At 41.0% G+C, this 12036-nt stretch overlaps 1 pseudogene; it reads left to right on the top strand.

The window, feature by feature from the left end:
• Positions 1-356: 356 nt before the first annotated feature.
• On the top strand, positions 357-1971 carry LOC109248666 (small ubiquitin-related modifier 2-like; annotated as a pseudogene).
• Positions 1972-12036: the final 10065 nt, after the last annotated feature.

The following is a 12036-nucleotide window of genomic DNA, read 5'->3' as shown; positions in this document are numbered from 1 at the left end:
AAAAAAAAAAAAAAAGAAAGAAAAAAAAGAAAATCAATTAACTGCAATGTGAAGGTTTATTTCTGGACCCTGAATCCTATTCCTTTGACTATATGTCTGTCTTTATGCTGGGAACACATTGTCTTGATCACTGTAGATTTAAAATCAGTTTTTGTTTCGAGAAGTGAGTCCTCTAATTTTGTTCTTCTTTTTCAAGAATATTTTGGCTCTTCTGAGTCCCTTGTGTTTCCATGTGATTTTCAGGATCATTTTGTGAATATCTGCAAAGAACCCAACTGAAATTTTGATGGGGATAGCAGTGAATGACTCTGTGGATCATTTCGGGGAGTGCTGACATCTTGACAGAATATTAAGTCCTCTGATCCTTGAACCTGAGATATCTTCTCATTTATTTAGATCTTCCTTAATTTCTTTCAACAATGTTTTGTAGTTTTCCAAGTAGACATTTTGTTTTGTTAAATTCATTCCCAAGTCTTTTATTCTTTTAATGCTGCTGAAAAGGAACATTCCTTGCTCTTTTGGCTGTGTTGAGAAGCCCTTCCCTGCTAAGACCTTTATCTTACACAAGTATGTCAGTTACCTGTGAGTTTCAGACTTCTCCAGCTCAGTCTCAGCTATTTCACAATTAATCAACTGGAAATAATTCCCATAATAAAGATCTTCCCCTACCCTGGTCTAGTAGATTCTAACAAATTAAATTTACACTTCCAAGAGACTAATTTTTTTATTTCAGAATATGTTTTTTGACCGCTGCTCCCTCTTCCTCCTGCTGCTCCTGGGGCTGCTATGTGCTTGTTCAGTACCAGCCTGGTACCTTCTTTGTGAAGGAGCAGCTGAGGAGACCCTGGGGCTCACCGTGACCAATGAAGAACCCAAGGAATGAGTCAAGACCAAGAACCATGATCATTCATTTGAAGGTGGCAGGCAAGGATCTTTCTGTGACACAGTGTAAGATTAAGAGGCATACACTACTTAGTGAACTGTTGAAAGCCTATTGTGAATGACAGGGTTTGTCAATGAGGTGGATGAGATTCCAATTTGATGGGCAGCCGATCCATTAAAACAGACACACCTGCACAGTTGGACATGGATGAGGAAGATACAATTGATGTGTTCCGGCAGCAGATAGGAGGTGTCTAACAAAAAGGGAATCTGCTACTTCACTCCAGAACTCTGTTCCTCCAGACTAAGAAGGAAGACATTCTCAGTTAGAAAATTGCAATCTGGTTCCACCACATCCTGACTTGTAGCATACAGTTTTCTCTGTTCTTTCATTTCCCCTCTCCCCATTCTTTTATTGTTCATAAAGTAATTAGTGTACGTGCACAAGCATACTGGCTTTTGTTGCTGTCGTTATTTTCAAATAAATGGACAATGATATGTTTTGATTGACATCAAGTGGACGTGGAATGGAGAAAAATACTGCCTCTCTGAAAATACACCCTTTCTCCCTTCGTGGAATGCCCATTCGGCTCTTATATTTGTATTCTAGTAAGTTATTTTGCTTTCACTCTTTAGCAACAACAACAACAACAACAACAAATAAAATAAAATAAAAATTCTTCTTTTAGGTGATAGCAGTAGGGTTGTATTGTGGTTTTGATTTGCATTTCCCTGATGATTACTGGTATTGAGCATCTTTTCATTTCACTGTTCAACTGGAGAATTTTAATGTTTTTCATTTATCATTATACAACCAAGGATAATTTTACAACTTTTTTTGTATATAGCTGTTATGTGTGGGGACACCTGACGTTAAGTAGAGATAAATTACTCTAAAAGAATTCCTAGATAATTTCCCTTCAAGGTATGCAACTTGTTGTTTGAATAAATTTCTTGTTAAAAAAAAGGCAACGAAGAAAATGCTTTTTTACTTCTGTTCTCAGCTCAAATGCAATTAACAGAAAAATGAAATGTGGCTCACTATGTTTTTCTGAGACCTATGCTAAATAACCTTATTTTAAGGAAAAACAAGGCAGAAATCTTTCCCCAGATGCTTTCTCTGCCACAGACTCTGCTCTTTGGGCTATTTCTGTATGCCCTTTCAGCAACAAGATGTTCAGTGGCAGCATATGTGAATTTCAAGTTTCTCTTTGTTGGGAATAATTAGGAGAAGCATGAAATGGAAGAGCAGTAGGACTTCTGCCAAGAAGCCTTGAGAGGAATGAAGGGAGCGAGGGAAAGGCTTCTTGTACCTGGAACAGCTCCTGAGTGGCAAAGAGGTAGCCCTCTCAGGAGCCCTGTAACTCAGCAGGGCGTGGCCTCCCTGCCACATAAGTCATCAAAACCAGAATGGAACCAAACTGGCTTCTTTTCTTTTCCTTTTTTTCTTTTTTATGTTTTCATATTTATTTTTGAGACAGAGAGAGAGAGCACACAAGCAGGGGAACGGCAGCGAGCGAGGGAGACAGAGGATCCAAAGTGGACTCCGTGCTGACAGTAGAGACAGTAGACAGTGCTGGAACTCATGAACCAAAAAGTTATGAACTGAACGGAAGTCAGGCACTTAAGTGACTGAGCCACACAGGCATGCCAGGCTTCTTTTCTCTAAAAAAATTTTTTTTAATGTTTTTATTTATTTTTGAGACAGAGCATGAGTGGGGGGAGGGGCAGAGAGAGAGGGGGACACAGAATCCGAAGCAGGCGCCAGGCTCTGAGCCGGCAGCACAGAGCCCGACGCGGGGATCGACCTCATGGACTGTGAGATCATGACCTGAGCTGAAGTCAGACGCTTAACCGACTGAGCCACCTAGGCACCCCTCTTTTTAATGAAAAGTTTCAAATACACAAAATAAAAAAGAGTAAGTATTTTGCCATAATGAACAAATATAACAAACCCATCACCCCAAATTCAATCCATGACAAAACTTGTGTGTTCTATGAACCTAGCAATCCCCCAGCCCCACACCAGATTATTTAGAAGCAAATCCCAGACATTATATCGTTTCACCCATAAATCTTTCATTATGTATGGATGTATCCATGTATGTATATATCCATCATTACATCTTTGAAAATTAACAATAATTTTTCTTGACATTATAAACTATTCAACCAGGGTTCCAATTCCCCCATTATCCTATAAGTTTTTCTTTAAAGTCTGTTTGAATCAGGATCCATATAAAGTCTATATGTTGCAATTGGTAGATGTTTCTTTTAAAGTCTTCTAATCCCTATTTCAGTGAAGATCCAGGAGCAGGGAAAATGCTTCTTAGCATGTGAATAGATTACAACAAGACAAGATAAGTGTATCATTGCCCCGTGGAAACTGCAGGGTAAGGAAAGTCTTAAACACTTTGAACAACCAAATGCAAATAGCAGTGAGTATAAATTTTCACATATCATAGACTCAGAAGTATAAAAATGTAACTTCATTTTACTAATTATTATTATTCTATTATTTATTTATTATTGAAGTATGGTTGACATACAGTGTTATATTAGTTTGAGGTGTACAACGTAGTGATTTGATAATTCTATACGTTAGTATTCACCATGATAAGTGCAGTCACCATCTGTCACCATACAATGTTATTACAATTGTATTGACTATATTCCCTAGGCTGTACTTTTCATCTCCATGACTTACTTATTTTGTAACTGGAAGTTTGTGCCTCTCCCCTTGATCTATTTCACCCGTTCCCTACTCCCCCACCGCGACAACCACCAGTTCGTTCTCTGCATTTAAGTGTCGGTTTGGGTTTTTTGTTTGTTTCTTCATTTGTTTTGTTTTTTAGATTCCACATATAAGGGAAATCATACGGTATTTGTCTTTCTCTCTCTGGCTTCTTTCATTTAGCTTAATACCCCCCTAGGTCCATCCATGTGGTTGCAAATGGCAAGATCTTATTCTTTTTATGGATGCATAATATTCCATCGTGTAGATACCACATCTTCTTTATCCATTTATCTATCAATGGACGCTTGTGTTGCTTCCTCGTCTTAGTTATTTAAACGATGCTGCAATAAACAGAGGGCTGCGTATATCTTTTCATATCAGTATTTTCTTTTTCTTTGGATAAATACCCAGTCGTGGAATTATTAGATCATATTGTATTTCTGATTTGTTGAGTAACCTCTATCCTGATTCCCACAGTGGCTGCACCAACTTGCATTCCCACCAATGTGGCACCAGGATTCCCCTTCTCCACGTCCTCGCCGACACTTATTACTTCTTGTCTTTCTGATACTAGCCATTCTGACAGCAGTAAGGTGATACTGTGGTTTTGATTTGCACTTCCCTGATGATTACCGGCATTGAGCATCTTTTCATGTGTCTGCTGGCCATCTGGATGTTTTCTTTGGAAAAATGTCTATTCGTATCCTCTGCCCATTTTTAAATCAGAGTGTTTGTTCTTTCGGTCTTGAGTTGTACAAGTTCTTTATATATTTTGGATATCAACCCCGTGTCAGGTATATCACTTGCAAATATCTTCTCCCACTTCATAGGTTGCCTTTTTGTTTTGTTGACGATTTCCTTTGCTGTGCTACATCTTTTTATTTTGGTGTAGTCTCACTAGTCTAATTTTGCTTTCGTTCCCCTTGCCTGAGAAGACAGATCCATAAATATGTTGCTAAGGCTGATGTCCAAGAGACTAGTGCTTATGTTTTCTTGGAGACTTTTATGGTTTTAGATCTCACACCATTTTTAACTTGAGTCTTTATTCTGTCTCTTTTTGCAAGCTCAATCTAGTCTCAGATAAATTTAATCAAACCCAGTGAGGTTGGTTTTTTCCCCCCCAAAGTCCATTAAGGCCTCCTGTTCCCTTTTTTCCTGAGTGCAGGGCTAGTCATATTCAGCGAACCGCCCCTGCCCCCCTTTCTCCCAGGAGCCAATGCCACCAAATGCACCCACTTAAATGCAGTTTTGTGTCAGTGGGGAGGAGCCTATCCTGAGACCCTCCCGTTGCATTGTCTCCCTGTGTTAGTTTTCTATTGCTCCATACATAACAAGCTGCCACACTCGGTGGCTTAAAGCAACACTCACTTATTAGCTCACAGATCTACATGTCAAAAGTCCTGAATGGCATGGCTGGCCCCCTGCTCAAGGTAAGGCTGGAATCAAAGTACTGGCCAGGCAAAGCTCCTGTCTCGAGGCTCTAGGGCAAATTCACTTCCAAGCTCATTCTTGTTATTGGCCGAATTCAAGTCCTTATGGTTGTGGGACCAAGGTCCTGGCTTCTTTGGTGGCTGTTAGCTGGGAGGGGGTCCCAGCATCTAGATGTCACCCAAGTCCTTGCCACAGATGTCTCTCCATCTTTGAGCCAGCAAGGGCACATTAAATCCTTCCTATGCTTCAAATTTCTGCCTTGCTCTTCTGTAACCCAATGGAAAAAAACTCTCTGCTTTTAAAGGGTTCATGTGATAAGATAGCATCCTGGCCTTCAGATAATCTCTCTATCTTGACACCAACCGATCTGGAAACTTAATTACATCTGCCAAATGCCAACACAGCAGTTCCTAGATAGGTGTTTAAATAAGTGGGAGAAGAGGCATGTTCCCCAGGGGCTGCGGTTGAGAGGTGGCAATCCTGGAACTCTGCCTACCACACTCTCCATGGCAGGACTCCACGATCCACAGCTGGCTCATCAACTGTCCCCGTCGCATCCTCTGATAATGGGTCTCCTGGTCCTGCCTTGAGCCCTGGGCAATTCCTTGGGGCAGGATCTTTCTCCCTGTCCTAGCTAATTTCCAGAAGCTAGGAAGGCGGGACTTGGGGCTGGAAGAAAAGCTGACCACCAGCGCCTTGGAAGCTGCAGCCTTCAGCCTGTCCCCAGGGGAGTCAGGACAGCCCTCCGGAGTCCACCCAAACCGGAGACAAGGAGGTGGGACACGTGTATCTCCGCATCAGCCAGTCACTGACCACAAGCCACTTCCCGGGGGTAGGGGGAGGCATAATCTCAGGGGAAGTAGTCCTCTCTGGTGGAGGGCAATGTCCAGAAAGGGACCCATCGGTGAGGTAACTGCTGTTTCCAGGTCCTCGAAGACTAGTCCTGAGCCCAGAAGAGGGACCACTGGCGACGCTACAATAATATCCACCCCCACCCAACTTTTCTCTTTTGCATTTGTTCTGCATTATACCTTTCAAGTTTCTAAGCCAAAACCTTTGGCACATCTGTTATCTATCTTTGCTGTGCCTGAGCTCACAAAAAGGCTTCATTTTTAATGAATCATTCTGCCACCATGAAACAGATACAGGTGTCCCCTGCCTTTCAAAAATTCATGTTATGCCACTTGGCTTTTGCAAAAGATCTACTTTGGCACCTGTTTTCACTAACTGAAAGAAATCGCAAAAGATTTTCTGCTTTTACAAGAAAAATAAAAATAAAACAGGCAGAAAGCAAAAATAGCATTCAGGATTTGTTTCGCAAGGAGCCATGACAGAGGCAGAGCAAACCCCCAGCAGCAAGGCTGGTGCCACCAGGCTCCTTCCCCGGGAAAAGACACGGAGCATCTCAGCATCCAGCCCTCATAGCTTTGAAGTCTGTGAGCTTCTGCGCTTTACCTGGATTTTCCCTTTGTGCACTCCTTAGCAAGATGCGTGCTAAGGAATCAGAAAAGCCTAAGAGAGGCCTAGAAACACTCACAACTTTTTCCTTTTAAATTAATGGTAATTGCTTCTTTGCTTTACACCATTTTGGCTTAGGAAAGGTTTCCTAGGAAAACTCTATCTTCAGATTGCAGGGGAGAGGGATCCTGTGTTCAAATGTACAATATCCGTTATTGCTAATTTAATGTATAATAACATTTTATTGTTTATTTGTGAATATACTACTTTACTCGAGTTTTTTTTTTTTTTTTTTTTTTTTTTATGTCAATACAACTCTTAAACCACCTCAAATCCTTCCTGGACAGAGTGAGAAATAAAACCATCAAATGTTTATGGGTTCACTTTACAGCCTGAGTTCTGCTAACTCAGTGTTTCCCATAAAAACTATAAGCTAAAGAGCTAACCCCCATTTGTCTCCCCTAGTCAGTCGCAGGCTTTTTGAAGCCTGAGGTCCTCTGTTATCTGTTGTCCCTTCCATCTCCAACACACGGTGCTCACCAGTGGATGAATCTGATCCTCATCTGAGATAAATACATTTATACACATGAATAAGACTTCCATAGTTTTCTCTTGAAGAACACATTTCATGCCTTTAAATCTTGATGGATATAAAAACTAAATAAGATAAAAAATAGGATAAGGCAGGCATTTTGACACCATTACTGGGACCTCTTAAAGCTCATCCTTTTAGATGACGGTACGGAAGCAGGTTCTGAAATTCATGCACCGTTCACAGACAAGCTCACAAAGCTGCATTTTTATCTATGAAAGACAAATATGTGGTCTATTCCCCAGCTTTTCTTTGCCTAGTCTGAAGGTTAAGTCCAGTTTGAAGACGAAAATACCAGGGTCGATGACCAAAGAACTAGATTCTGCCAACACTGGACCTGAGCTGGACTGGCTGACTTACACTCACCTTGGTCAGAAGCTGAGCAAGAGGGAGACTTCACCCAGGGGTCAAGATGGACAGGAGGCAACAAGCATTGAGGAAAGTGTGTACTCAACTCATTCATCAACTGGCCATTGAGAAAGCCAGATACCTAGAATGTTCCTGATGCACTGGAGGAGAGCAGGAGCTTTGGTTAACTGGCCTCTTTGCAATGCAGTGAAAATTGTGCATATTATTCTGAATAACTTCTCATAAAAGAAAAGTGTATGGCACACAGTTTTGTGAGTAAACTTCAAATCTGGCATAAAAAGTAACTGAATTCATTGGAAGCAATTCCTCCACTAAGTTGCTAAATGGCTCATAACCCAATCAGTAGGACGCCGGCTACTTATCTGATAGCTATATCCGTGTCTTACCTCTAATTGGTATTTCATTTTAAATCTACTTCTGAAAGAATTTTCTTTAGAAGTTTACAAAGTTACTATTAATATTAATTTGAAATAATAAATTATAAAACTATAATAATTAAAAACTGTGTCATATGAACACATAAAAAAAACAGATCAATGGAACACACTAAGAAATTAAGAAATAGGTCTAGATACATATAGGACTTTGGTATATTATAAGGTTGATATTTTAATCTGTGGAGGAAAAATAGTTTAGTCAATGAATTTGAGACAACTGTCTAGGAAAAAAATAAGTTAAATCTTTATCCTATCAACTAGGATAAGATGAATCAAAAATACATTTTGGAAAAAAAAATAGAATCACTCAGGTTGTAGTGAAAATCTTGGGGCAATTTGTCTTTGTAATATTCTTTACAAAGGGAAGAACTTTCTACCTATGATACCAAATCCGGAATCTGGATTCTGGGTAATGAGGAATTTAGTTGGTCTTTGTCTCTGGTTCTGGGAAGTAAGCTCTACATCCTCAGAGTTTTCTGGGTGATAATATCCCTTATTCATGGTGGGCCTTGAGGATTTATGGTAAGGACATGACTCAGAAGGGGGCTGGTCACATAGGAAGATCAGTCAGTGATTAGAGGGCTGGGGCCTTGAGCCACGTGATATCAACCCAACCTCCCTGAAAGGGACAGGTGTGCTGGAGATTGAATTTCAAGTGGCCAATGATTCAATCAAGTGGCCAATGATTCAATTAATAGTGAAATTCCAATTAAAAATTGCGGACCTCAGGATGCCCTGGGTGGCTCAGTCAGCTAAGCGCCCAACTCTTGGTTTCAGCTCAGGTCATGATCTTGAGGTTCGTAAGATGGAGCCCACATCCATCTTCCTTGGATTCTCTCTCTCCCTCTCTCCCTCTCTCTCTCTCTCTGCCCCTCGCCTGCTCATACCTTCTCTCTTTCTCAAAATAAATAAATAAAGTCTAAAAAAAAGAAAAAAAAAGAAGAAAAAGAATTCTGGACATCAACACTCAATTGAGCATCCATACTTGCCAATATTCTGTGTATTATCACACATTAATATGCCAGGAGGGTGATACATCCTGACTCCACAGAAAGAGGGCACCAGAAGCTTTGCATTTGGGACCCTCCCAGACTTCACCCTAGGTGTCTTTTGAGGGGCAGGGGGCTGGTTCTGATTTGTATCCTTGTTGCTATAATAAAATTGAAATTATAAAACTGGATAGCACTTTCCTGCCTTCTGTGAGGCGTTCTGGTGAATTATTGGAACTACAGGGGTAGCGAGAACTCCCAAACCTGCAGCCCCTTGGCCAGAACTGCAGCCCAGTAGTCCTGGGGAGCCTGAACTTGAGGCTGGTGTCTGAAGTGAGGGCAGTCTTGTGGCCGGTGGTGCCCTTACCTACAAAGTTTGGCCTGTGTAGTGGGAGTCAGAAGTCATTGTACCTTTAAAAAAGGAAATAATAAATCTAATTATATGAAAACAATTTTCCTACATGGCCTCCTCAGAAGCAATAGAAGAAGGCCAATGCAAACCAGGGAAATGTTTGTCACTTATGTCACTGAAAATGACTAATTTTTCTAATAAATCAAGAATATCCACCACACAAAAAAACCTTGTAAGAAAAGAAGCTTAACAAAAAAATGAAATACAAATGTTCTTTAAATTTATGAGAAGATGTTCAACATCACTCATAATGACAGAAATGCAAGATGATACTTCCCCAGACAGGATTTTTTGCTACCAGATTGGTAAAGATCAAAAGGTTGGAAACAGACCGTGTGGAAAGAGTGGAGAGCAAAATACTCTTGGTCCTTCTAGTAGATGCATAAATCTGTATAATTTCCAGGAAGGGCAATCTGTCTGTGACTGTAAAAATTTTGCTGCACATGCCCTTAAGCCCAGTGATACTGATGCAGGCTGGCAGGGCCTGAGGACCCAGAGGGGTCCCGCAAGACCAGCTGAGAGGGTCCTAGACTTCGTGCAAAATAGAAATCAAATGCAACCTGAGAGGAAGTGAGAGAAGAGTTTATTGAAAACAGAGAGTGCAGATACAGAGAGAGAGAGAGAGAGTCTGGGAGGCTCAGAAAGGAAAGAAGAGAGAGTTCTGTCTTTGCTTGGGGCCTGGGGTTTCTATTGAGGACAGTAGCCTGATGCACTGTCTTCCCAGGCATCCAGGAACAAAGACGGGTTTAAGTGTCCTCCATAAGTCATTCATGCCCCGGAGCTAGGGCTCTTGGTGAGTCTGTGGTCTTGGAAAATGCTCATGATGACCGACCTGCTCAGTCACTCCTCAGATGCTATCTATTGTGCTGGAAGACTCCAAAGAAATCACTGACTCCTTGACCTTTACAAGGAGGACATACATTATCTGTTCTCTAAGGCATATGTGGGCGGGGCCGGGGGGGGGGGGGGTGGAGTATAGGTCCTAACAAGAAATAGAGCAAAAAAAGTCTTTCATATGATCTTTTTGGTTTTCCTGTCTCAATATCACTTCTAGAAATTTTATAAAATGTTTACTTATTATTTCTTTTGAGAGAGAAAGAGAGCATGCGCAGGCCTGAGCACAAACCAGAGGAAGAGAAAGAGGGAGAGACAGAATCCCAAGCAGGCTGCACACTGTCAGAGTGGAGCCCGATGCGGGGCTTGATCTCAAGAATCGTGAGATCCTGACCTGAGCTGAAATCGAGAGCCAGACACTTAACCGACTGAGCCACCCAGGCCCCTCTAGAAATTGATTGTCTGGATATACTTGTCCATGTGTGCACTTATTTCTGTACAAGATTATCGATTTATTCACAGTGTAGTTTTTAATAGCAAATATGGGAAATAATCTCAACGCTTGTCAGCGGGAGAGTGGTCAGATAAATTATGGCAAACCCATGCAATAAAAAGAATCCATATATTGATACGGTAAAGTGAAGTAGGGAGCCTTTATGTACTTCTTTACAATACAGTAAGTGAAAAAGTGCAGTAAACTGGGCATTGCGTGCTAGCAGTTTGTAAAAGGAAGGGGCGTGTTCATTTGCCAGGATCGCTGTAAGGAATACCACACTGGGTGGTTTAAACAAGAGAAACTTTTCTCACAGTTCTGCAAGCTAGGAATCCGAGATTAGAGTCTTGGAAGGGTTGGTTTCTTCTGAACCTCTCCCCATTGTTTGTAGCTCTCCCTCGGTCTTCACCTGGTCTTCTCTCTGTGTGCATCTGGGTCCTAATCTCTTCTTATTAGTCAGTTAGGATTAGGGCCCACCCACGTGACCTCATTTCCCCCTAATCACCTCTTTAAAGGCCTTATCTCCAAATAGAGTCACATTCTGAGATACAGAATTATCAGTTTAGCAGTTCAACATTTGAAATAGGGGGTGGGAGGTGGAGACACAATTCAGGGGCAAAAAGAGAGATAGCTATAGATACATGCTCAATAGTGTCTATGGAGTGCACACAAGAAAGGAAATTCATATTATTTGCCTCCAAGGAAGGGGCCAGGATGGCTGGAAGACAGGGAACCAGGGGGATGTTTCCTTTTATACCCTTTAGAACCTTCTGAATTTTGTATCATTACTTATACTGTGTATCAAAAGAACATGGAAATTTTTAAAAATTTAAATCAAAAAGTTGAATTGGCAACCAGGACTTGAGACCATATCTGGCATTTAATGGGAAGACTAGTTTCTGTGCTGATGAAGTCACTAGCCCTTACATTCTTCAAGGACAATAATCTGCCTGGCATTTACATAACAGAAATAAACTACTGTGAGCCAATGTCATCACAAGACGAGTGCTTCCTATTTAAAAGTAAGCATCTGAACACGTATTTATTTTCAGAGTCCAGTTACCTGTGACAACAGCATCCTCTCATTGCTAACTTCGATGTACAGGACGAAGTTTATAGCTGTGTTTGTAGCTGACAACTATTTTACAAACAGCACATATGTGACATACTGATGTGTGTTCGACTTAGGCCAAGATACGTGTAATTGAACATCTTTGTAAGTTAGCAATAACTGAAATAATATATCTGTATTGTCATAAAATGGGGAAATAAAGCTGTGCTTAATAAATCTCAGGGTTAAGAATACATTTCCTGGTATCTCTTGAAAATTTGAAGAGGTCTAGAGTATAGACAATAAGACTGATAATACTACACCCTGGGATATTTTGAGGGATAATAATAG

The sequence above is a fragment of the Panthera pardus genome, unplaced genomic scaffold (genome assembly GCF_024362965.1).
Source record: "Panthera pardus isolate Hobbes unplaced genomic scaffold, ASM2436296v1 HiC_scaffold_15, whole genome shotgun sequence".
NCBI classification, from domain to species: domain Eukaryota; kingdom Metazoa; phylum Chordata; class Mammalia; order Carnivora; family Felidae; genus Panthera; species Panthera pardus.
Note: the sequence above shows the minus strand (reverse complement) of the source record. Positions and strands in the feature narration are given on the sequence as shown.